The sequence below is a fragment of the Bos javanicus genome, chromosome 26 (assembly GCF_032452875.1).
Source record: "Bos javanicus breed banteng chromosome 26, ARS-OSU_banteng_1.0, whole genome shotgun sequence".
NCBI classification, from domain to species: Eukaryota; Metazoa; Chordata; class Mammalia; order Artiodactyla; family Bovidae; genus Bos; species Bos javanicus.
Window position 1 is genome coordinate 2,763,476 of NC_083893.1, and position 24,362 is coordinate 2,787,837.

At 37.0% G+C, this 24,362-nt stretch overlaps 1 pseudogene; it reads right to left on the reverse strand.

Annotated features, from left to right (window-relative positions):
• Positions 1–23,854: 23,854 nt before the first annotated feature.
• On the reverse strand, positions 23,855–23,989 carry LOC133239709 (U2 spliceosomal RNA; annotated as a pseudogene).
• Between the last annotated feature and the right edge of the window lie 373 nt (positions 23,990–24,362).

Sequence of the window (24,362 nt, forward strand, 5' to 3'; positions counted from 1 at the left end):
GTTACCATCTTTTTAAATTCCATATATACGCGTTAGTGTACTGTATTGGTGTTTTTCTTTCTGGCTTACTTCACTCTGTATAATAGGCTCCAGTTTCATCCACCTCATTAGAACTGATTCAAATGTATTCTTTTTAATGGCTGAGTAATACTCCATTGTGTATATGTACCACAGCTTTCTTATCCATTCATCTGCTGGTGGGCATCTAGGTTGCTTCCATGTCCTGGCTATTATGAACAGTGCTGTGATGAACATTGGGGTACACGTGTCTCTTTCCCTTCTGGTTTCCTCAGTGTGTATGCCTAGCAGTGGGATTGCTGGATCATAAGGCAGTTCTATTTCCAGTTTTTTAAGGAATCTCCACACTGTTCTCCATAGTGGCTGTACTAGTTTGCATTCCCACCAACAGTGTAAGAGGGTTCCCTTTTCTCCACACCCTCTCCAGCATTTATTATTTGTAGACTTTTGGATCGCAGCCATTCTGACTGGTGTGAAATGGTATCTCATAGTGGTTTTGATTTGCATTTCTCTGATAATGAGTGATGTTGAGCATCTTTTCATGTGTTTGTTAGCCATCTGTATGTCTTCTTTGGAGAAATGTCTATTTAGTTCTTTGGCCCATTTTTTGATTGGGTCATTTATTTTTCTGGAGTTGAGCTGTAGGAGTTGCTTGTATATTTTTGAGATTAGTTGTTTGTGAGTTGCTTCATTTGCTATTATTTTCTCCCATTCTGAAGGCTGTCTTTTCACCTTGCAAATAGTTTCCTTTGATGTGCAGAAGCTTTTAAGTTTAATTAGGTCCCATTTATTTATTTTTGCTTTTATTTCCAATATTCTGGGAGGTGGGTCATAGAGGATCCTGCTGTGATGTATGTCAGAGAGTGTTTTGCCTATGTTCTCCTCTAGGAGTTTTATAGTTTCTGGTCTTACGTTGAGATCTTTAATCCATTTTGAGTTTATTTTTGTATATGGTGTTAGAAAGTGTTCTAGTTTCATTCTTTTACAAGTGGTTAACAAATTGAAAAACAAAAACCATATGATTATCTCAATAGATGCAGAGAAAGCCTTTGACAAAATTCAACACCCATTTATGATAAAAACTCTCCAGAAATCAGGAATAGAAGGAACATACCTCAACATAATAAAAGCTATATATGACAAACCCACAGCAAACATTATCCTCAATGGTGAATAATTGAAAGCATTGCCTCTAAAGTCAGGAACAAGACAAGGGTGCCCACTTTCACCATTACTATTCAACATAGTTTTGGAAGTTTTGGCCACAGCAATCAGAGCAGAAAAAGAAATAAAAGGAATCCAAATTGGAAAAGAAGAAGTAAAACTCTCACTATTTGCAGATGACATGATCCTCTACATAGAAAATCCTAAAGACTCCACCAGAAAATTACTAGAACTAATCAATGATTATAGTAAAGTTGCAGGATATAAAATCAACACACAGAAATCCCTTGCATTCCTATACACTAATAATGAGAAAACAGAAAGAGAAATTAAGGAAACAATTCCATTCACCATTGCAACGAAAAGAATAAAATACTTAGGAATATATCTACCTAAAGAAACTAAAGACCTATATATAGAAAACTATAAAACACTGGTGAAAGAAATCAAAGAGGACACTAATAGATGGAGAAATATACCATGTTCATGGATTGGAAGAATCAATATAGTGAAAATGAGTATACTACCCAAAGCAATTTATAGATTCAATGCAATCCATATCAAGCTACCAACAGTATTCTTCACAGAGCTAGAACAAATAATTTCACAATTTGTATGGAAATACAAAAAACCTTGAATAGCCAAAGCGATCTTGAGAAAGAAAAATGGAACTGGAGGAATCAACCTACCTGACTTCAGACTCTACTACAAAGCCACAGTTATCAAGACAGTATGGTACTGGCACAAAGACGGAAATATAGATCACTGGAATAAAATAGAAAGCCCAGAGATAAATCCACGCACATATGGACACCTTATCTTTGACAAAGGAGGCAAGAATATACAATGGATTAAAGACAATCTCTTTAACAAGTGGTGCTGGGAAATCTGGTCAACCACTTGTAAATCTTCTTAAAAGCCTCTTGCCAGTTTTACAACTGAGGAATGTCTTATTCAAGGAGCTGGGAGTCATCCTTTTGAATTGTAATCATCAAGGGAGATAGAGATCCTATTTCTAAGTCTCTCTGGATGGGTAGAAGCCTAACTGGAGGTTAACTTGCACCAAGTTGTGAAACTATCTGCTCTCTTGAAGACAGGAGAAAGTTTATTTTTTCTTTGTGTGCATGCTTGGTCACTCAGTTGTGTCCACCGTGTTGCAACTTCGTGGACTGTTGTCCACCAGGCTTCTCTGTCCATGGAATTTTCCAGGCAAGAATACTGAAGCTGGTTGACATTTCCTACTCCAGAAGATCTTCCTGACCCAGGGATTGAACTGAGGTCCCTTGTGGTCTCCTGCATTGGCAGGCAAACTCTTTACCACTGAGCCACCGGGGAAGCCCATTTTGTTTTTTCTTTAGACAGGCCAATTAACAAGTACAAATGACTTGTCATCCTCCCCAGCTTCGGCATTTAAAGGATCTTTTACCCTTTGTCTCAACAAATTTGAATTCAAAATGAGTTCTTGTCTCTCTCCTTTTTTTGTAAGAAACTTGTATAGTCTTCTTTGCCTTTGACAACAGATATCTTTAAAAATATATTGAAATACTGCAACATACACTTTTTATAAATCAGAAAATTGGAAAATTTGAGTTTTATATCAGAGAGTGGCTTAGCAATAATTGCACAGCATTTCTTACCTTTAAGACGGATTACTCCATAGCAGATTAGAGACATACCAGAAATTAGGACCTCACCCAAAGAACCAGAAAGGCTTTTAAAGAGAATGTGTATCTCAATAGGCACATAAGGATCAGCCTTTCAGAATGAAAACAGAGCCAGCCACAGTGTCTCAACAAATTCTGGGGAACATAGATTGTGAACTTTTTGATTAAAATTTCACCAAACATCTACTGAGATTATTACAGGGTGACAACTATTTGTCTGTTTCAAATTATTCTCATCCATGCCTACAGTAGTCATTATCTTTACAATTAGAGTGTACAAATGTTTAGACTGAAACATTCCATTGCTACAATACCAAGGTTGAATTGCAATATTGCCTTTCATTTACATAAGTCATAAAGTTATCAATAAGCTTCAGTATCTCTGATTTTTCTTTATGACTTGCTCTATGCATATCAATGAATTTAATGGCATATTTAGCTGAAAATGTAAATACTCTCTATTTCTGTAGCCTAAAATTACCTGATAGTTTTGCCATGTCCAATGATTGCTCTGAAAGTGATCATGGATTGTTCTTAAACTTGAGACAATAACAGATGTCCTGAGAACGTAATCAGGTTATAGACTTCCTTCCCCACCAAACTACACATCCAATAAATATTAGGAGATTCAGATCTCTCCTACCACAGCAACTTTTACCACAGGAAAAGATTTGTTAATATACCCCCCTTGAATTGAAATCTATCACAGGACTGAACAAAATCAAATAAGTCTCAGAATTAAGACTCGGAGTCTGGCTCCTAATCCCTAAAATGTGCACTTTCTAATACCAACACCATCAACATTAAGTTTAAATATCAACTTTCTTACTTTAAATTTCTCACAGAGCCACAAAACTGACATAATTTAACTTATATTTGATGACTTCAAGCCTTGGAGTGAAACTATTTCTCAGAATTTTTTTCGTTTTGTTCAAATTCCTAACTCTCCATGACCTCTCCTTAGAGAATGCTTCCTCCATTTTATTGATCATTTTGGTTTTTCTACTTTAACCACCATATTTTCATTTTCCTGAGTTAATGTGAGATCTGGGTTTGGTCCAATAATGCACAAGCCGAAGGATACAGTGAAAACTATTTTCAACAATCTGCATTATATATTTAGAAACATGTAATTTAAAAGGAAAAAATGAGAAGAATTGAACTGAGGGTAGCAGTGCTAAAAAAGACTTCATGATTTACTTAGATTGCAATATTTAAAAATGTGTCTCGATGTCTTTAAAATATGAGTTCTTTGGAAGTTATTTTTAAATGCAAAAGACTTGATGCTTTTGAACTGTGGTGTTGGAGAAAACTCTAGAGAGTCCCTTGGACTGCAAGGAGATCCAACCAGTCCATTCTGAAGGAGATCAGCCCTAGGATTTCTTGGGCAGGAATGACGCTAAAGCTAAAATTCCAGTACTTTGGCCACCTCATGCGAAGAGTTGACTCACTGGAAAAGACTCTGATGCTGGGAGGGATTGGGGGCAGGAGGAGAAGGGGACGACAGAGGATGAGATGGCTAGATGGCATCACTGACTCAATGGACACGAGTCTGGGTGAACTCTGGGAGTTGGTGATGGACAGGGAGGCCTGGCGTGCTGCAATTCATAGGGTCACAAAGAGTTGGACACGACTGAGAGACTAAACTGAACTGAACTGATAGTAAATTTGGTTTCCTGTACTTTTCCAAGAGACAAATTCTACTCTGACTTTTTAAAAAATTGTTTCAAAGCATTAGCATTTCCCCTCCAACTTTAAATTTCAGTTCTTCAAATATTTTATTTGATTTGCTCAATAAAAGAATTTAAAAGAAATGAAAAATATATATTCTTCATCAATGTATATTTTCAGTTTTCCCTTTTGAAATACAGATCTTCACGATCCAGATAATCATGATGGTGTGATCACTGACCTAGAGCCAGAGATCCTGGAATGTGAAGTCAAGTGGGCCTTAGAAAGCATCACTACGAACAAAGCTAGTGGAGGTGATGGAATTCAAGTTGAGCTATTTCAAATCCTGAAAGATGATGCTGTGAAAGTGCTGCACTCAAGATGCCAGCACATTTGGAAAACTCAGCAGTGGCCACAGGACTGGAAAAGGTCAGTTTTCATTCCAATCCCAAAGAAAGGCAATTCCAAAGAATGTTCATACTACTGCACAATTGCACTCATCTCACACGCTAGTAAAGTAATGCTCAAAATTCTCCAAGCCAGGCTTCAGCAATACATGAACCATGAACTTCCTGGTTCAAGCTGGTTTTAGAAAAGGCAGAGGAACCAGAGATCAAATTGCCAACATCCGCTGGATCATGGAAAAATCAAGAGAGTTTCAGAAAAACATCTATTTCTGCTTTATTGACTCTGCCAAAGCCATTGACTGTGTGGATCACAATAAACTGTGGGAAATTCTGAAAAAGATGGGAATACCAGACCACCTGATCTGCCTCTTGAGAAATTTGTATGCAGGTCAGGAAGCAACAGTTAGAACTGGACATGGAACAACAGACTGGTTCCAAATAGGAAAAGGAGTTCGTCAAGGCTGTATATTGTCACCCTGTTTATTTAACTTATATGCAGAGTACATCATGAGAAACACTGGGCTGGAAGAAGCACAAGCTGGAATCAAGATTGCAGGGAGAAATATCAATAACCTCAGATATGCAGATGACACCACCTTTATGGCAGAAAGTGAAAAGGAACTAAAAAGCCTCTAGATGAAAGTGGAAGTGGAGAGTGAAAAAGTTGGCTTAAAGCTCAACATTCAGAAAATGAAGATCATGGCATCCAGTCCCATTACTTTATGGGAAATAGATGGGGAAACAGTGGAAACAGTGTCAGACTGTATTTTTTTGGTCTCCAAAATCACTGAAGATGATGACTGCAGCCATGAAATTAAAAGACGCTTACTCCTTGGAAGGCAAGTTATGACCAACTTAGATAGCATATTAAAAAGCAGAGACATTACTTTGGCAACAAAGGTCCATTTAGTCAAGGCTATGGTTTTTCCTGTGGTCATGTATGGATGTGAGAGTTGGACTGTGAAGAAGGCTGAGAGCAGAAGAATTGATGCTTTTGAACTGTGGTGTGGAGAAGACTCTTGAGAGTCCCTTGGACTGCAAGGATATCAACCAGTCCATTCTGAAGGAGATCAGCCCTGGGATTTCTTTGGAAGGAACAATGCTGAAGCTGAAACTCCAGTACTTTGGCCACCTCATACGAAGAATTGACTCACTGGAAAAGTCTCTGATGCTGGGAGGGATTGGGGGCAGGAGGAGAAGGGGACGACAGAGGATGAGATGGCTGGATGACATCACTGACTCGATGGACCTGAGTCTGGGTGAACTCCGGGAGTTGGTGATGGACAGGGAGGCCTGGCGTGCTGCGATTCATGGGGTCGCCAAGAGTCAGACACAATTGAGTGACTGAACTGAACTGAACTGACTGAATATCCAGAGAAGAGTCATACATGAAATGGCTCTAAGACTCTGCACTTGACACTTAACACAATCAATTTTGAATTGCTGAAGCCGATAGGTAAGAACCATAGAATAAAAGTTTCAAGTATCTGAATTAGTTTTGTTTTGATTTTTACTCTTTGATCCAGGATTATAAGATATTATATTTGCATTGAATTTCAAATAACTTTCAATATTAATAGATATTATAAACAACTCAAATAGTACATTTATATATTAGAAATGATAGTTCCTGATGAATTCAAGTTTTACCAAAGCAAGAAAATTTCATATGTATCAGTAAATTAAAACAGAAGCATTTGAAAAAAAAAAATTAGTTTGGGATCTTTGATTAAACATTTGAATTAGAACTCTAAATTGAGGAGGCTGAACTTATTTTTTGGAAAATCAGTAACCATATAAGTAAACATTTTAAACACTAGATGTTATTCCAGTTACTACGGCTATGTGTCAAATCACTCCCAGTGTTAGTAATAGGAAACACTAATTATTTAATTTGCTAATGAATCTCTGATTTGGGTAGTACTTGGCATGGGCATCTTGCCTTTATTCTGCTTAGTGGCTCAAAAGCAGAGGATAAAGTCATCTGAATATTCACTCACCGCATGTCTGACAGTTAATGTTGGGATGACACAAATAGTTAGAGACTGGAAAAGACTGGGGCTTTTTGGACAGCCCAATCTTTATGTGGTCTCCCCGTGTGATATCTTCAGCACAGAAACTTCAGGGAACCAGACGTTTTATGTGTTGGCCCAGGGATCCAGTGGTGCTTGTTCTGTGAGAAAGAACCACACAGAACTATGATGACTGCTTAGAATTAGTCTTGGGAGTCAGGTAGCATTGGTTCTGCTGTACTGTATTGGTCAACACAGTTACAAAGTTTACCTGAGGGGAGAAAATTTAGATCTCTATCTCTCAATCTGAAGAAAGTTAGTGTCACATTTCAAGAATATTTAACATGGGATATATACTGGTACGGGGCTTCCCAGGTAGCTCTAGTGGTAAGGAACCCACCTGCCAATGCAGGAGACTTTAAAAATGCAGGTGTGATCCCTGGATCGGGAAGATCCCCTAGAGGAGGGCATGGCAAGCAACTTCAGTATTCTTTCCTGGATAATCCTGTGGACAAAGCAGCTATGGCCCATTCGGTCGCAAAGAGTTGGACATGACTGAAGCGACTTAGCATGCATGCATTCATGTACTGGAAGAGCAATATTTTGGAAAATACAATTTTTCTGTAAATGATTAAGCCTACTTCTTGAGATTCATTTAACTTATTTGACAACTAGGTTTAATATTATGATGTTCTGGTTTGAAGAATTCATGGGAATTCAGAAAAGTTACTGATCCCTTAGCACAGCATCTTGTGTTAAATATGTGAAGCACAGCACCTTATGTTATTCTCTCAATAACTTTATGAGACACTTTCTAAAGTTTTTCTCATTTTGTAGATTAGAAAACAAAGATTAAGTAAGGTAAATAATTTTCCATAGGTATATGATGGATTTACACTTCGAATTCATATTTGAGTTCCATTCATAGTCTTACCAGCTCTGTTACACTATCTTGATCCTTTCAGTTCAGTTTAGTTGCTCAGTCATGTCCAACTCTTTGTGACCCCATGAACCGCAGCACGCCAGGCCTCCCTGTACATCACCGACTTCCGGAGTCCACCCAAACCCATGTCCATTGAGTCATCCAGCCATCTCATCCTCTGTTGTCCCCTTCTCCTCCTGCCCTCAATCTTTCCCAGCATCAGGGTCTTTCAAATGAGTCAGCTCTTCACATCAGGTGGCCAAAGTTTTGGAGTTGCAGCTTCAAAATCAGTCCTACCAATGAACACCCAGGACTGGTCTCTTTCAGGATTGACTACTTTAATCTCTTTGCTGTCCCAGGGACTCTCAAAAGTCTTCTCCAACACCACATTTCAAAAGCATCAGTTCTTCAGTGCTCAGCTTTCTTTATAGTCCAACTCTGACATCCATACATGACCACTGGAAAAACCATAGCCTTGACTAGATGGGCCTTTGTTGACAAAGTAATGTCGCTGCTTTTTAATATGCTATCTAGGTTGGTCATAACTTTACTTTCAAGTAGTAAGCTGCAATCACCATCTGCAGTGATTTCATGGCTGCAATCACCATCTGCAGTGATTTTGGAGCCCCAAAAAATAAAGTCAGCCACTGTTTCCCCATCTATTTACCATGAAGTGATGGGACTGGATGCCATGATCTTAGTTTTCTGAATTTTGAGCTTTAAGCCAACTTTTTCACTCTCCTCTTTCACTTTCATTAAGAGTCTCTTTAGTTCGTCACTTTCTGCCAAAAGGGTGGTGTCATCTGCATGTCTGAGGTTATTGATATTTCTCCCAGCAATCTTGATTCCAGCTTGTGCTTCCTCCAGCCCAGTGTTTCTTATGATGTACTCTGCATATAAGTTAAACAAGCAGGGTGACAATATACAGCCTTGACATACTCCTTTTCCAATTTGGAACCAGTCTGTTGTTCCATGTACAGTTGCCTCCTGACCTGCATACAGGTTTCTCACGAGGTAGGTCAGGTGGTCTGGTATTCCCATCTCTTTCAGAATTTTCCACAGTTTATTGTGATCCACACAGTCAAAGGCTTTGGCATAGTCAATAAAGAAGAAATAGATGTTTTACTGGAACTCTCTTGCTTTTTTGATGACCCAGTGGATGTTGGCAACTTGATCTCTGGTTCCTCTGCCTTTTCTAAAACCAGCTTGAACATCTGGAAGTTCACGGTTCATGTACTGCTGAAGCTTAGCTTGGAGAATTTTGAGCATTACTTACTAGCATGTGAGATGAGTGCAATTGTGCGGTAGTTTGAGCATTCTTTGGCATTGCCTTTCTTTGGGATTGGAATGAAAACTGACCTTTTCCAGTCCTGTGGCCACTGCTGAGTTTCCCAAATTTGCTGGCATATGGAGTGCAGCATTTTCACAGCATCATCATTTAAGATTTGAAATAGCTCAACTGGAATTCCATCACCTCCACTAGGTTTGTTCATAGTGATGCTTCCTAAGGCCCACTTGATTTCACATTCCAGGATGTCTGGCTCTAGGTGAGTGATCACACCATCGTGATTATCTGGGTCATGAAGATCTTTTTTTGTATAGCTCTTCTGTGTATTCTTGCCACCTCATCTTAATATCTTCTGCTTCTGTTAGGTCCATACCATTTCTGTCCTTTATCGAGCCCATCTTTCCATGAAATGTTCCCTTGTTATCTCTAATTTTCTTGAAGAGATCTCTAGTCTTTCCCATTCTTTTGTTTTCCTCTAATTTTTTCCACTAATCATGAGGAATGCTTTCTTGTCTCTCCTTGCTACTCTTTGGAACTCTGCTTTCAAATGGGTATATCTTTCCTTTTCTCCTTTGCTTTTCATTTACCTTCTTTTTACAGCTATTTGTAAGGCCTCCTCAGACAGCCATTTTGCTTTTCTGAATTTCTTTTCTTGGGGATGGTCTTGATTCCTATCTCCTGTACAATGTCACAAACCTCTATCCATAGTTCATCAGGCACTCTGTCTGTCAGATCTAGTCCCTTAAATCTATTCCTCACTTCCACTGTTTAGTCATAAGGGATTTGATTTGAGTCATACATGAATGGTCTAGTGGTTTTCTTAAATTTCTTCAATTTCAGTCTGAATTTGTCAATAAGGAGTTCATGATCTGAGCCACAGTCAGCTCCCAGTCTTATTTTTGCTGACTGTATACAGCTTCTCCATGCTTGACTGCAAAGAATATAATCAATCTGCCAAGAGAACGCACTGATCATAGCAAACACCCTCTTACAACAACACAAGAGAAGACTCTACACATGGACATCACCAGATGGTCAACAGCGAAATCAGATTGGTTATATTCATGATCCCTTATTATAAGGAAAAATTTAAGAACAGCTCCATGCATATTGACCTGAGACTAGTGTCTTAAGATTCATGAATCACAATCTACACCAACCTTTTTCTAATGAGTAAAGCAGACTCAAGAAACACTCACAGTTTACTTGCAAGGAATTTTTGGAAGGTAATATAATATTTTAAACACATCAGTGTTTCCAGAGTTTACTCTGGATAATGTGCTGGGCAGACTGCCAGATTCTCAATGATCAATTCTCTTGATGGAAATGCTTGCAAAATCGCTCTTATTACAGATTCATAGAATCTATGCCAATTTGTGCTAATGCATCCTCGTTACCTCCAGGTGGTGCCCTCAGCCTTCAAAAAGTCAGCTGACTTACCACCCGTGCCATTAAATAAAAATTCAATGCTAGGTATGCTTTTGACCACTTTCACCCTTTGATTTTTTTTTTTTTGTCTCACTACAGCTCTTACAATGCCTTTGTAGTTCTTATATGAAAATTTTACTTCAATAAAGTTTAACTATATATACATTCATTATAACACATAAGTTTTGAAACAGTTTTTTGCAATGATTAATCCATTAATGACAGAGGAAAGCTTTAAACTTGAGATGCTTGAACTAAAAATAAACTATTGTTTTCACTCCTTTTGTGTAAAATAAATATGTCTTGATTTCCCTGGGATAGTTCTGACCATTGCTGTCCTGTTGTCCTTATTACTAGTGGGTTCTTAAACTATCAAGTGTCTCTGTTTGAATGATAAAGTCATCTTACTTAGAGCCTCTGGCAAACCAAGTATAAACCCTCATGTCTCTCTGCTACATTCCCCATGATGTATTGATTTGAAATCTCTGATTTAGTGTGACATTTCTCTTTCTATAAAGGAAATTCAGATACTGTGTCAGTACATATACATGCACATTTTCCTTTTTTAAGGGCTTGTGAATATTTCCATGATCTCAGTATACAAAGAGGTAGAGAGACATTTTGAGCACCCCCTGCTGCTGCTACTGCTGCTAAGTCGCTTCAGTCGTGTCCGACTCTGTGTGATCCCAGAGACGGCAGCCCACCAGGCTCTGCCGTCCCTGGGATTCTCCAGGCAAGAACACTGGAGTGGGTTGCCATTGTCTTCTCCAATGCATGAACGTGAAAAGTGAAAGGGAAGTCATTCAGTCGTGTCTGACTCTTAGTGACCCCATGGACTGCAGCCCACCAGACTTCTCCATCCATGGGATTTTCCAGGCAAGAGTACTGGAGTTGGGGTGCCATGGCCTTATCCTAGACCCAGTCTAACCCCTAAAACCTCTTCATGCTGTCTTGATTTTAATCTTAAAGCACCAGGCCCATCTGTTTTAGGTAAAATTTGTATCATTTCAAGTCACAAAATCTTGACTAAACTTCACTTAAAGCAACAAAGTAATTAAACTAATCACATAATTGAGATCACCACCTTTGGATCCAGAGCCTCAACAAAGTCATTAGCATGTATTCTAACATGTATTCTCTCCATTTCCCCCTGCAACTTCCTCTTTCTCTCTTAGTTGCCTGCTGTTTTCTGTATGGCCTTCATTTTTCTCAAGTAGTCTCATTTACTGTGATGACAAATAAGTCACAAGAAGCTCTAGGCTTACATTAAACTAGTGAACCTCTCTTTGCCAGTAGTACTAGCGAAAGGTGGAAGGCTGATTCTTATTGAGATAACTTGAGTCACATGCTTATTTACCAATTGCCATGGTCAGAAATAGAGGAAATTCTAGTTTGCCAGCCTCACAGTCAATTGTTCATCCTTGGATTTACAAAGTGATATTGCTAAGCCAAAGATAGATAGAGAGCTGGCGGCTAGTGCTTTCCTGAAGGAAATAAGGATGATTAAGGGGAAATGGGTGCTGGAAAATTAAACACCCAGCTGTGCACTATTTCACTTTTCTGTTCAAGTTATAAATTATTTTCTACATGCATTAAGTGGGGGTGGAATTTTTGTAATTAGAAAAATGTTATTTTTCTACAAATGAAACAAATTATATCCAGTATAGTTATATTCAGGGCTTCCTCAGTGGCTCAGTGGTAAAGAATTCACCTGTAATGTAGGAGCCGCAGGAGATGCAGGTTCGATCCCTGGGTCAGAAAGATCCCCTGGAAGAGGAAATGGCAACCCACTCCAGTATTCTTGCCTGAAGAATCCCATGGACAGAGAGCCTTGTGAGCAACAGTCCATGGGTCACAAAGAGTCGAACACGACTGACGCAACTTGGCATGCACACGTGGATAGTTATAGTCTAGAAAAAAACTTGTGCTTCTTCAGAGTAATAGCTATACTTTACCTATCCCACATGAAAGGTGTTAAATATCTTTGGACACACTTGATATTATTTTTTGGACTAATTATATCATCATCTCTGCCTCTAAGCACTGAAGCTATGGTTAAGAAACATTACTTTTATGCTTTGTTTTATAGGATATATCTAGATAGGCCTTATCTGTTTATATAGGGCACTAATAATGATGGCAAATTCAAGATTGCATGTTTACTAAAAGCTGGGCCTTTTCTCCTTTTCTGGCCCTCAACCTTGCTCTGTCAGCTTCCTGAACAGTGCATCACCAATTATAGGAAAATAGTGACTAGCTTGTTGAACAGTACATATCTATTCTTTGATTTTAATATGTTCTCTTTATAAAACAAGTGATTGAAAAGAAGATGCATTATCTTAGTTACAGGGTTGCATTTTACATAAGAAATAAATCATGGCACAAGGAATTCAGATTTTTTTCCTGTTTCTCAAGTTAATAAAGAACAACAAATGAGCTTGATTTATGATTTGTTTATGATATAAAAACTTACTGAGTTCCTCCATTGCACCAGACCCATATTCTCTAGAGTTAATTGCAGAGGCCCTAGTCTTAGAGCACTTGCTAAGGCACACTGACAGGTAAAACTAATTTATGCAGAGCAGATGTTTTTAAGCAGGGATGAATATCAGCATTAAGGAACTTTATCCAATGCACATACCTGTGTGTGCTTTCCCAAGGTTGAGAAGTCCTGGAATAAGAATTGAGTAGTACAGACCATTAAGTTATTCTTATGTGATTTTTGGAAGACATGCCTGATTAAATCTGGATATTATATTCAAAAGTGTTCCAGACAGATTGAGTCCAAGATTCCTTGTGCCTTTTCCAATCTCATAATTTCAAGTAAATAGTGAAATATTCTGCTGAAACATGCATTCCTTGAGTAATGTTGCAAACAGAAGTTAAAATATATCAGGAAACATTCCATTCCATTTCATACCCATTGTCAACAGAGTGGTAGAAATTGTCAGAGATTCTCCAGGATTTATAGAATATTGGCTTTGTGGGAATAAATACATACACTTGGGCAGATAGGACTGGTAATTAATTCTTCTATTTTGTTCCATTGAGAGTTAATTCATGGAGTTCATTTTTGTTGCAGTTTTAAATTTGAATCTATTTCCCAAGTTTTATTATTGTTATGACCTACTGGATGTTAGGCAAGAAGCTATTGTGAAAAGTCATTAAAATATCACTATTGCCCAAGGAAGTTACAAGCATCTGTAATTGGAATTAAGATCTCCTCCTTATCCTTTTTCTCCTCATTATTTAAAAGGTGAAGAAGTCCAATTGAGACAAACTGGGGACTTATTAATTCATGTAACTCAGAACAACTGAGATTAAAGGAAACAAATAATACTCTGTTTCCACAACTCTATTCCTTAGCTCTGTATGGAATGGGAGGAGGGAATAAAATGGCCACAGTAAACTTCAAGTTTTTATTATTACAATTTAGCAATCTCAGAGTAAAGAAACTCTTCTTTTTCCGATTTAGGATACATAAACATGAGAATGGGGATCTGATCAGGCTAGTTTGTGTCATAAGCTCAGTCACTGTGACCATTCACAATGGCCAATTCCTATAACACTATGATTAGAAGATCTATCAGAATGTCATGGAACATAATGAGGAGAAGCAATTTTTCTAAAGAAATGTATGTGTGTGTGTGTGTGTGTGTGTGTGTTGGGGAAGAATTGATACTGGAGTTGCTAAAATAGAAGAAAGGAGAAATAGATGTTGACTACAGGAAATCCACAGGTGCCTACTGCACATACTTTTAGTATTTATTGTCCAAAAAAAGAGAGATGTTTTTGCTCTAAACTTGGACCCAGAATTTAGGATTCCTCAGCAAAACACTTTTGTTCTCTGGGGTGGTATATTAAAGCCTACTAAATTCACAGGAAAATATTGGTTTAATGCTACTTTTAAGAAAATATCTTATGGACAATAAAATAAAATACAGAAATCTAATATTTCATTTCATTTAGTTGTGTTAAGAAGCTCACCAAGGGGTTTGTTTTTATTTCAGTTTTCCATTTCTTACCAACATAGCCCCAAATGATGTTAATGTTACTGTTGCTTGTTTTTGATCTGAAATATATGGTATAATGTCCTTATCATGCTGCCCAGTTGTTATAAGAATCAATTAACTGAATGGAAAACCCCTAGTTATGTGAAGCTTCCTTTTCCTTCTCTCTTTTTTCCCTTCAATTTTCATTGAGATATAATTGACATGCAGCACTATATAAGTTTGAGGTGTACTATGATAATATGACTTACATACTTCATGAAATTTTAGTGAACATCCATCATCTCATATAGATAGGAAAAAAAAAAAAAACTTTTTTTTTTCCCCTGTGATGAGAACTCAGGATCTACTCTTAACAGCTTTCATATATAACTTGTAGCAGTGTTAATTATATGAATCATATTATCGTTTACATCCCTAGTACTAATTTATCTTACAACTGAAAGTTTGTACATTTTGACCACCTTTATTTGGCCACCTCATGCGAAGAGTTGACTCATTGGAAAAGACCCTGATGCTGGGAGGGATTGGGGGCGAGAGGAGAAGGGGACCACAGAGGATGAGATGGCTGGATGGACGTGAGTCTGAGTGAACTCCGGGAGTTGGTGATGGACAGGGAGGCCTGGCGTGCTGCGATTCATGGGGTCGCAAAGAGTTGGACAGGACTGAGTGACTGATGTGATCTGATCTGATCCAATCCTCCACCCCAGCTCCTGCCCCCTTACCACCTCTCACCTTTGGTGATGACAAATCTGATCTTTTTTCTATGAGTTTGCTTATTTGTTTTTGAAGTGTATTATCAGAGTAATATGAAATTAACATGCATTGGATAAAAAGAACTGTACAAATACATCATATTTGAAAATAGGGACAGATTGCCCAGATTTAATTTCTCATTCTGCTTCTCATGAACTGTCTTCTTGGGGCAAATTATTTTGACTCTGTACTTCAGGTTTCTCATATGTAAAATAATAATAATTTTGTAAATATGTAAAATAATTATGTTTCAGAATTGTTGTGAGAATTAAATTATTAATGAATTGCATTAGTGCATTGAGGGCAGGAGGAGAAAGGAGCGACAGAAGATGAAATGGTTGGAAGGTGTTGTCACCAACTCAATGGACATAAATTTGAGCAAAGTCCAGGAGATAGTGAAGGACAGGGAAGCCTGACATGCTGCAATCCATGAGGTCACAAGGAGTAGGACATGACTGAGCCTCTGAACAACAAGTGCTTAGAATACTGCCTGATGTGTAAAAAGTATTATATGTTTTGTTCTTATTGTAATGATCATCATTCTCATTATTGCTAGGCTGTTGTTAAAATTCTTATTTATGTTAAATACTTTCAGTGTGCATAGAACCCATTTATATAACTACAGAAGAAGTAGCTTCTCAATCTCAGAGAGATTTAGATGCAAAATATGTAACCTAGAGTGGATATGATCAAGCATTGTATAAAAGGATACATATTTTATTTTAAATTTAAAATAATACAACTCAAAAGTACCTAAGTCTGATATTAAGAAAAATGACATTTGCTAACTGACATTATTATACTATCTTCAGCAGTAAGAACCTTAACATGGGAATAATTATACATTGAATTTTTAAGAGGCCTACAAAATGACACCTGGTTTAACCACCAATTGTATAATTAACCATCAGTGTATTGATACAAAACATGAGGTTTTTCTCCTGCATATTAAAGTGAGTTTGGAATGTGCTGAAACCACAACAGTAACAGAACTTGATTATTCACTGAAAGTTGATTGGATTTCCCACTTTTGAGACCTACTTGATATGACGATTTGAAGTCATGTAGTTACTAAAAACGTGAATCTAGTAGTAATGTGAAATGATGCAAATACAGTATTTTTTTTTTTTTGAGAAGAAGAGTAATTATTTGAAAGATAACAATAAGTCTAAGGGAAATTATTTTAAATATAAGATCACTAAAATCACTTTGACTTGACATAATAATAAGATTATTTCTCTTAGAAAGTGAAAGCACTTATGTATTGATCCTTTAGAGGATCTACAGATCCTTCATTCTGTGGAATATTTTTAAGCTTTGCTTTTGTCATTGTAAAGTGTTGATTTTTTCTGCTATACTCAATGCAAGATTCTAATTACAAAAATGTAATTACAAAAATGTTTGAATTCTGGTTATCAAAATCATACTAAATAATAGCACAATTTTCATTGGCAGGAGAAAACTAGTGCACATTTCTGTAACTCAAGGACTGAAAAAATACATTATAATTATATATGTCTTCATGTGGGTTTTTATCCAAAATATATACTCATAGAAAAATTGAAAATGCTTTTGTGTGTCTTAATATCTAGCAGTGTTGTATGATATAAGTTTAGGAAGAACAAAGGGAAACATCCATCATATGTAACACAGAACAAAGAGCGCTGACAGGATTTAAAGTATAGTGAAGTAGGGAGAATCAAATTTTGCTGAGAGATGATTCCACAAAGAGCACTGTTTATCAGTTTTGCCATATTTGGACACTAGACTCCATGGTGTCACGATCCTGTCATCTATGTATGATAGTACTTGAAATAGTTCCTTAATGTGCATTTGAGAATATGTGAAAATAACTTATGGAGAGCATGGTGATAATATATTATTTAAAACATGACCGTTTTTATACTGACTCATCAAGGAGATGTAGTAAATTCTGGCATCAGTCTTCAGTTCATCCTCACCAACAATTTCATGATCAACTTTAACCTATATGACAGAAAATAGTACTGATCTGAACTGGGTTGGTTATCTTTCTCTCATGGACTGTATTTTCTTATTGCTGTATTCAATACCATCTTATCTTAGACATCAGATTTTTTTTTCAAGGTTGTAATTAGAGGCAGACTGTAGCTGTTGCATTGCAGAATATAACTGGGTATATGCAGACATTGAGCATTTGTCATAATTCAGAGGACAAATACAAGAATTTTAATACAGAGCCTTTTAAAATTGATTTCCAAGGAATAATGATTTTCCTTTCAATAGATATTTCAAACTACTGTTCTCCTGCTTCCATACTGATCTCAAGAATGTTTGCATGAAGCTTAATTCTTTGTCCATGAGCCATCTCTCTGTTCTGTTGGCATATGGTTTTGTCTGTCTTGATCTCAGCATCCTCCACACATTGGAGCCATGAAACTCCTGTTTAAAAACATTTTGGTGAAAAAAGTCCCTTTTGCTTGAAGACAACATTGATTGACAGGGTTTGGTCAGAAATACCATAATTTATCCATTCAAGTCCATACTGTAGACTGTGCATTTACTAAAGTCTATAAAAGTTTCATTTATGAAACATTTACTTCAACACTTGACTGCAAAGGTCGTTGTAGAGCATAAGTTAAGATAACCAAATAAGGAATTTAGAATTTTCATATCTTTATCCACATCAGGGAGTTTATTGGAGAATGTACAAGTTTGGTGACTTCAACTTTAACTCAACAAAATCGAACTAGAAACTAAGAAAGAAAATGGACTTATTTAACCTAGAGAGAGCAGTAGGGGACCAGCAGATCATTTGAAATTCTATCAGCATAGTAAGACTGTGATTATATTTGCATATGAAGTATAACTGAGGGCATCCATAGTTTTATGAATATTTTAAAGGGGTCTGTTACTAAGTAATGTTTAAGAACCATTCTGGTAATTCTGTGTGTCCAGTAAAATAGAGAAAGAATGTACACAGAAATAGTCATTCTGAAAACACATGTAGGTTGTATAATGAAACCAAAATACAGTTTATGTACATTATAAAGGAAATTCATATGCTTACATGTATACAAACAAATATCCAGCATCTGTTAAATATCGCACTGACTTTTAAAATTCCAATTAACAGACACTAAATTTTCACCAGGTCAGTAAAAAGTGTACTTTTAGTTACAATAGCTGAAAAAGAATCCTGTACTTTTTTGATTCCCTGAAATCCCTTTATATTCTGGTTATAATATCTCAAGGTTTAGGAAAGTCGATCATTCTAAGCCTCATTTTACATTTCTGTTAAAAGGAAAAAAAATAAATAATAAGTAGCTATATAATATAGTTAGAAGGATTATATGAATAAATGCATGTAAAGCTGTATTTAGAACTTGCTAAATTCACTATAAATATTAGCTGTTATTATTATAAATGAACAAATTACACCATTCTCTGGAAATCTTCAGAAAACAGAAAGATTATTTCTGTAATCTATAATACTTAAATCTATGGTGTAACTGCTGCATTATTTTTGACTGGGGAGAAGGCAATGGCACCCCACTCCAGTACTTTTGCCTAGAAAATCCCATGGATGGAGGAGCCTGGTAGGCTGCAGTCCATGGGGTCGCTAAGAGTCGGGCAGGACTGAGCGACTTCACTTTCACTTTTCACTTTCATGCACTGGAGAAGGAAATGGCAACCCACTCCAGCGTTCTTGCCGGGAGAATCCCAGGGACGGGGAAGCCTGGTGGGCTGCCGTCTATAGGGTCGCACAGAGTCGGACAGGACTGAAGCGACTTAGCAGCAGCAGCTGTAGATCTTGATAATTTGTCATACTTCAGAACATAGCATTTCAGAACTTTTAGTCTAATATAGAATTTCAGTGCCTCAAAGGAAGTTCCTTGACAACACTAGGAAAGACCATGGGAAGAAGATGAAAAGACAAACTTCAGACTTGGGAAATATGTAAGACCAATATATCCACATAGGGTTAGTACCTAGAATATATAAAGAACTCTCAAGACTCATCAGTTTTAAAAAATTTCAGTGAGCACATGAGTGAAAGGCATGAACATATCTTTTACTTAGAAGGATATACAGATAGCAAAGAAGCAAGTTAAAGGATTTTCAGCATCATTAGCTATCAAGAAAATGCAACCACAGGGATGTCACTGTACACTTACCAGAATAACAAAAATGAAAAAATTGTGGGAACACCAAACTATAGTAAGAATGTAGAGAAATGGAATTACTTATACATTACTGGTGGGAATGTAAAATGGTACAGTCACCCAGGAAAAGAGTTAGGGGACTTATATGTGCAACTACAATATGAAGCATAAATTGTTCTCTTGGATATTTATTCCAGAGGAGTAAAAATGTATGTTTACATAAAACTTGCACACAAATGTCCACAGCAACTTTACTCAAAATAACCTTAAACATAGAAACAACCCAGATGTTCTTCAAAGAATAAATGGTTAATTAATCTAAATACTTCTTGGCAACAACAACAACAACAAAAAAACACACTGATACATGCAACAACTTGAATGAAACTCCAGGGAATTATGCTGAACAGAAGAAAAGAGGCAAACCCAATAGGTTACTTCATGCATGATTCTATTTATATAACATTTCTGAAATGTCTCTATTATGGGCTGAATTGTTTTCCCTCAAATTCACATGTTGAAGCCCTAACCCCAATTACCTCAGAATGTGACTGTATTTGTAGATAAGTCCTTAAAGAAGTATTACATTAACAGAAAGTCATTAGGGCAGGCCCTAATCAAATCTTAACTGGTGTCCTTGTAAGAAGAAACGAGGTCATACAGAGACACCAGGCACACACAGACTAAAAGACAAGATCATATGGAGGCAGAGTGAGCCAAGGAGAGAGGCCTCAGAAAAAGTCAAACCTGACAATTCCTTGATCTGGAAGTTCCAGCCTCCTTTGGCTTTACCACCTACTTGTGATTATGGGGATGTTCTATATTTTGACTGTGTGATAATAGATATACAAACCTGTGTTCACATGTGATAGAAGTTTATAGAGTTAAATACACAAACATACACACAAGAAAAACTGGGTAAATCTGAATTTTGGTATTATACTATAGTCTTACAAGAAATTACATTTAGAAGAAAAAGGCACAAAGGATCTTCCCTATGTTATTTAATAGTATATGAATTTAAAATTTAATAAAATATTTATGAAAATATTTTTTGGGGCCCTAGATCTTCTCTGTTAAAATTAACTAAGGCTACTTTATAATTTGTGTTAATTTTTATTGTCAGAATTTCCCCCATTTATTTTGACAGATAATTATTCAAAGGTAGACAAAGACAAAATGTCTGTATTTGAAAGAAGTAAAGATAATTCAAATCACCGAATTATCAATATATCAATAGTTTATTCTATTTCCAAATTATGGGAGAAAAAAAGCATTATTTTATCATTGTAGTTTGACTTTCAGCTAAAAAATTCTAGTACCCATATGAAATGGAACTTGCCTACGAACACTTGTTTATTCCTTTGTTTGTTTGAAATTATTGTGAATTGTATTTTGAGATCAAGTTCTCCCTCACTGTAGGAATTTAATCTGAATCACCTTGCTGCTGCTAAGTCTCAGTCTCAGTCGTGTCCGACTCTGTGCAACCCCAGAGATGGCAGCCCACCTGGCTCTGCCGTCCCTGGGATTCTCCAGGCAAGAACACTGGAGTAGGTTGCCATTTCCTTCTCCATTGAGTCACCTTAATTCTCAACGATTTCCTAAACATGAAGGATGGGATATTTGAGAAGTTTATGTGTTTAAAGTGTCTGTGAGGTAGAAGTACTAGCTAGTCTTTGCTATCTGAACACACTGGATCCTTTGAGATATGCATTTTAACACTTTGTGCTCAGTCTTTTATCAAATTAACTGACAGGTAACTCATCCCCTTTTACCTTCTGCAAGACCTCTAAAGTATCAGCTTTCTCTTACTGGTATGACAGTAACTATCATACCACTGTCAAAGGTACAGATATATTTGGTTGCTTCTATTACTCTTATGTCCTTCTGGGTCTAAATTAAACTTTCAATTCAGTCAGTTCAGTTCAGTTGCTCAGTCATGTCCGACTCTTTGCGACCCCATGAATCGCAGCACGCCAGGCCTCCCTGTCCATCACCAACTCCCGGAGTTCACTCAAATTCACGTCTATCAAGTCAGTGATGCCATCCAGCCATCTCATCCTCTGTCATCCCATTCTCCTCCTGTCCCCAATCCCTCCCAGCATCAGAGTCTTTTCCAATGAGTCAACTCTTTGCATGAGGTGGCCAAAGTACTGGAGTTTCAGCTTTAGCATCATTCCTTCCAAAGAACACCCAGGGCTGATCTCCTTCAGAATGGACTGGTTGAATCTCCAGCTTTTAAAGACGGTACTAGTCACCGATAAAAATATAGTATTTTAATATATTTGCATTGAGGTGACAACCAATTTGAAATCTATCTGTAGAAATGCTTCACATAATGATATCTATATGAATTTTCTATTGCTTTGTGAAAAAAAAATCATATTGAAACTTAGTGGATTAAAACCACAGACATATATTATCATATCACCATGGGATCAGGAATCCAGGCTTAGCTCTTTCTCTGGTTTAGAGCTTCTCACAAGGCTGCAAGCAAGATAATGTCTAAGGCTGCAGATATCTTAAACCATCTCACATGACTGTTGGCAGTACTCAAGTCCTCACTTACTGTAGACCAGAGGCCAGTTCCTTTTCTTCTGGGTTCCTCCATAGGACCCCTCATAACATGGCAACTTTTTCCTCTAAAGTGAGTTCACCAAAAAGAAAAAAGCTGGAAAGATGAAAGCCATAGTCTCAGGAATGCTATATTTTACTTAATAGAAGAAAATGTCTAGGTCCAGCCCACACTTAAGGTGATAGGATAGCACAGGGCCTGACAGTCAATGCTTCAGATATCTGGAGGCCATGTCAGAGGTTGCCTACTACACTAAACTACTGCCCATAACCTGTGCAATTGCTTTCCCTCAAAAAAGGCAGAGAGTTGCTTTTCCAGGGAAGACATAGATCTCCTCTGCTTTGGAATGTCCTGCTGCCCTTTAACCTCATCATATAAAAACTGACCCAAGGATGGGGTCAAGTAAGAATATAGAGACATAATTTTGTGTTTTCCTCCCAAGTTTATGATTTCCTTTTTTCCAAAGAATTTTTATTTGACCTGGAAATGAGACAGCTTGCCTCTTCATCTACTTTATTTCCAAATCTATTGTTTATGTCCTGAATCCTTCAGAGACTGAGCTTTTGAAACTCAACAACATAGTATTGACTTTGTTGATTTCTATATTTTGCTGTGTCCTCCTTTTATAAAGAAGGTAAGCATAGAACAATCTAGATCTTCCTTAAATAAAAGAAGTATCATGGAGTAATGTAAAGAGTTAGGGGGAAATTAGCATATCAAAATGCATTAACTTTGCATCTCATCATATAATTTTATAACATAATACTAATTGATTCCAAATAACCATTGTTAAAATTAAAAGACTCTAAATAATAACTTTCAAGAGAATAAACACATGTTTATTAAAATATGATAAGACTTTTCATAGAAAATTCTAAACAAGTTCCATTTAATTATGACTTACTAGACCATTCCCCTTTGAAGTAGAAAGAAGACTGTGATGTTCGAGAAGACTCTTGAGAGTCCTTTGGACTGCAAGGAGATCCAACCAGTCCATTCTGAAGGAAATCAGCCCTGGGATTTCTTTGGAAGGAATGATGCCAAAGCTGAAACTCCACTACTTTGGCCACCTCATGTGAAGAGTTGACTCATTGGAAAAGACTCTGATGCTGAGAGGGGTTGGGGACAGGAGGAGAAGGGGATGACAGAGGATGAGATGGCTGGATGGCATCACTGACTCAATGGATGTGAATCTGAGTGAACTCCGGGAGTTGGTGATGGACAGGGAGGCCTGGCGTGCTGCTATTCATGGGGTCGCAAAGAGTTGGACATGACTGAGCGACTGAACTGAACTGAACTGAAGACCATTCCCCTTTGAAGTAAAAAAGAAGACTTAGGTGATAAAATTGTTTACACAGCAGCACTATTTTCAATAATCAATGCATGGAAACAACCTAAATGTCCATTGACAGATGAGTAGATAAAGAAGATGTTGTATATATATATAAACAATGGAATATTATTCAGCCATTAAAAATAATGAAATAATGCCATTTGTGGCAACACGGATGGAGATTATCATCAGACTAAGTAAGTTATTAAAAAAAAAAAAAGTACCATATGCTATCACTTCCATGTGCAATATAAAATACAACACAAATGAACATAAAACACACTCACAGATATAGAGAAAAGACTTATGGTTGCCAAGTGAGGGTGAGGGAGGGAATTGATGCAAGCTATTATATATATGATGGATAAAAAACAAGGTCCTACTGTATAGTATAGGGAACTATATTTGATACCCTGTGATGAACCATAACGGAAGAGGAAATGAAAAACAAGATATTTTTATTTTTGTTAATTGAGTCACTTTGCTGTAAGCAGAAATTAAACAACTTGTAAATCATTTATACTTCGATAAAATTTATAAAATTGTTTAGAAGGCTCTAGCTACACTTGATCTTAGCCAAAAGGCCAAGAAGCAACAGAAGGCTCTAGCTAATGCAATAGCAAGAATATATAAACTGGGGAAAGAGCAATCAAATATATTTTTAGTTGTAGATGATATGACTGTGAAGAACACATGAAAATTTGATAAGACAATAAAGATATTTGTATAGACATGTATGCTTAAAAAACATTTTTACATATGTATGTAGGATTTAAGAGTACCATACATCCCTAGAGACCATTCCAAGTTAGTTGATAGCTTGAATATATTTGCATATAAGTATACTCATATGGAATCAAGATTGCAATCAAAATTGTGGGGAGAAATATTAATAACCTCAGATATGCAGATGACACCACTCTTATGGCAGAAAGCGAAGAGGAACTAATGAGACTGTTGATGAAAGTG